We start from the raw sequence: 3108 nt of genomic DNA, 5'->3' as shown, positions 1-3108 counted from the left end.
CTGGACGGGAAACACACAGCAAAACCACTGACTGAGGTGTTTTACCAGCCCCGGCTGGAGCCAAACCAACCGTGACTGAACCAGACCGCGCGACGCAGAAAATCATTCAATTCTGATGGAAGACAAAGTGACGGAATTTTTACAGGCTGAGATCCCCGCGTCACATTTCGACCTTCTTTCTAATCACTGATTCACTTCTATAGCTCCTATCTCAACCTTCTTCACTCCCTTCCATGCACTTGCCCACAAAACAGTCTTGTGGATACCTGACATCCGGAAGCATTTCGTATTTTTATTCTGACTTGGTGTTTTTCTCTTTTTCCTCCTAAATCTCCTATGCTTTCTCAGTCATACAGCTACATGACAGTGCCTCTCAGAGTATCTTTTTCAAACAACAAATCCCTACCCTACCAATATTGCCTTGCAAAAAAAATAAAATAGGAAATACACACAAAGTAAAGCACTGCTTTTTTCCCCTGAAAAAAGAAAATGACATTAAAATTAATTGTAATCCCCAAAAGACATTTGCTAATCTCAAAGACATTCTCTAATATTTTACTTTAAAATTATGTTGTTTTCATTTATGGCCAGGGATGCATTAATATTTTATGAAGTGTGAGATCATCTGTTTAAGCACATCCATGATTAGATCTGTACAATGTCCCACGCTGGCAAAACAAAACCACAAAAATGAAAGAGTAATACATACATAATGCAAACAGCATTTTCATGACACAGCAAAATTGGATATTCCTGAGAGATCACCCTGAGCTTTAAACACAACATAAGAAAGGATTTCACTGTCTGTAAAGGTGGAAGAGGGATGTCTTGTTAATACAGTACAAGCAATAGGACAACTTTAAAGAAGAAAAGAAAAATCAACATTAACTCTTTGAGTCAACTCTCTGCATACACAGTACTCAAAGAAACATGCTGTGTGTAGGAAGTCACCACTGGCCAAAATTACTATTTGCTGTGACAGATTACGAATGAGTTAAAAAAAAAAAAAAAAACCACAAACAAAAAACAAACAAAACAACAAAAAAACAAACAACAACAACAAACAAAAAAAAAAAGAAAAAAAAACACAAAGCCCAATGAACAAATCTTTCACTTAAGATAACATACTGGAAAATCCTTCACAGCTCTGACTTACCTTCCAGTGCTGTGACCTGCAGTTCCAGTAAGACCCTTTTCCTTGCCTGGCCAGCAGCCTGGTCCAGTGGCCAGATCTGGGTTCATTTTCCCACCTCTGCCAGCCTTCCCGTGTAAGGTTAGAGCCAGGTCACCTAAACTTTTAGTTTTGATTCTATAAAACCACCACACCATTCTCCCAACTTCCCCAGAAGCATGCAATACTATTTTATACTTTAATTGCTCTCACTGCCTTACGCCCTGGCAGCAGTTTGCTACATGGCTGCAGCAGTGTGTGGAATTTTTTTTTTTTAATTAAAGAGACAAAAACAGACAAAAATTCACTCCTTTTTTGAATAACACCAAAGTCCATCACAGAATAATGTCTTAATGTCTCCAGAATCCCTGCTCTAGAGCAAATCTTTCAACAGGACTGTCACCAAGCTGGAAAACCCTGGACTCTGAAGCCTGTCACTGGGCATCGCTGCCCACAGCACGGTCCAGAGAGTCTGGGAACCCTGACCCGAAACAAAACCAAAGCAAAGGAACCTCTTCCCCCAGACACTCGCTCCTTGGGAAATACTGTTGTGTTTCCTCACAGGGTGCACTGCCTTCTCAGCTGATGTGAAGCAGCAAAGCGATGGAAAGCAGCGGTGCTTGGGATGCAAACACTGCTGAGAGCACTTCAACCAAAACAAAAGCGATCTCAATTGCAGTGCATTTGAAGTCACAAATATTCTTGTTAGAGCTCAGCTGGCACAACCTGAGCGTGGCCTTGTGACACCCAAAAGAAAAGCTGGCAAAACCAGTCTGTGCTGGGAGAACTCCCCGGGTACTCAGTGCTGTATTGCAACAGGCACGTAGACATATAAACACTGCTCAACTATTGCTTGTTTTTGAGTCTTTAAAAAGTCTTTCATAGCAAAAGTGAAGCCAAACTATAAAACTGCACTATACCCTCACCCACAAACGAGGAGGAAAGCTTGAGACATAAATATATAAAATCCATTTCTGTTACTTCATTGCTGTTTCCTTTCCAGCTGACTGCTGCGTCCCTGAATAGAAGCATTAGCTGGAGCCAAGAACACTGGATATTCACTGGCACTTTGCCCTGAGGCCTAAGGGCAACGCTAAGGAGATACCACAAGCAGTGGAGTAATGCATGTGACATCAGCACAAACAAGGACATGTGATGTTTCTTTTAAGCCATTCCAGATTTAAAAACCCTACAGAGTTCCCATAAAAGGATTTTTTTTTCCCCTTCTTAATTCTGAGGGTTCAAAAACCTTGTTTACATTGTCTTAAACAAAACAAACCTTCCCAATAGACAACAGAAGAATCTACAGGCTGTTAATACAACCTGAGCAGTTTTATAAAGTATGTTTCTAACTGGTGGCAAGTGAGCTCCAGGAAGTTGGAGGCATCATTGTGAGATAAAGGAATAGCCAGCGTGCATCTCATGCATCTTTTGCTCAAAGAACTGAGCAGAAACACAGTTACTTCTTCCACTGAGACAGTAAAAAACAGAAAATGGAAATTTACTATAGAAGCTGCATTCCATTTGCATGTGCGTTTGTGCTTTGCATGGGACTTGATTTGGTGGGGAAAAGTGAACAGACCTTCCCTACTCTGCTGTTGCTACATGCTGACACCTCTGCTCAGCAAACTCTAGTTTCTAACCAAGTGCTCACCAGGAGCAGAAGGAAAAAACAGCAATGCATAAATACTCTAGTCATCTACAATATATATGGGGGAAGTAGATTTGCTTCGAAAACAGAGTGGAATTCCAGCCTCCACAACTTTTAAAAGCCCCATGGGAACACACTGAGAGCTTCAGCTGTAACAAACCTTGCCACGCAGCCATCACCTGATGAACACTGCTGTAACAATGGTAGTACATAAAAACATAACTTATTACACAGGAAGAAGAGAAAACCAGCAAAGCTTCTCCTGGCACCGTCATATTGAACCATC

General features: G+C 41.2%; 1 protein-coding gene across 4 annotated transcripts in view; it reads right to left on the bottom strand.

Annotated features, from left to right (window-relative positions):
- Positions 1 to 3108, bottom strand: part of IGF1R (insulin like growth factor 1 receptor) — a 194459-nt gene that overhangs the window by 7789 nt on the left and 183562 nt on the right. The gene's annotated exons all lie outside the window — the stretch shown is intronic.

Source organism: Tyto alba, unplaced genomic scaffold, assembly GCF_018691265.1.
Source record: "Tyto alba isolate M040663 unplaced genomic scaffold, T.alba_DEE_v4.0 Super-Scaffold_41, whole genome shotgun sequence".
Lineage (NCBI taxonomy): Eukaryota > Metazoa > Chordata > Aves > Strigiformes > Tytonidae > Tyto > Tyto alba.
This window is presented reverse-complemented; position numbering and strand designations above follow the sequence as displayed.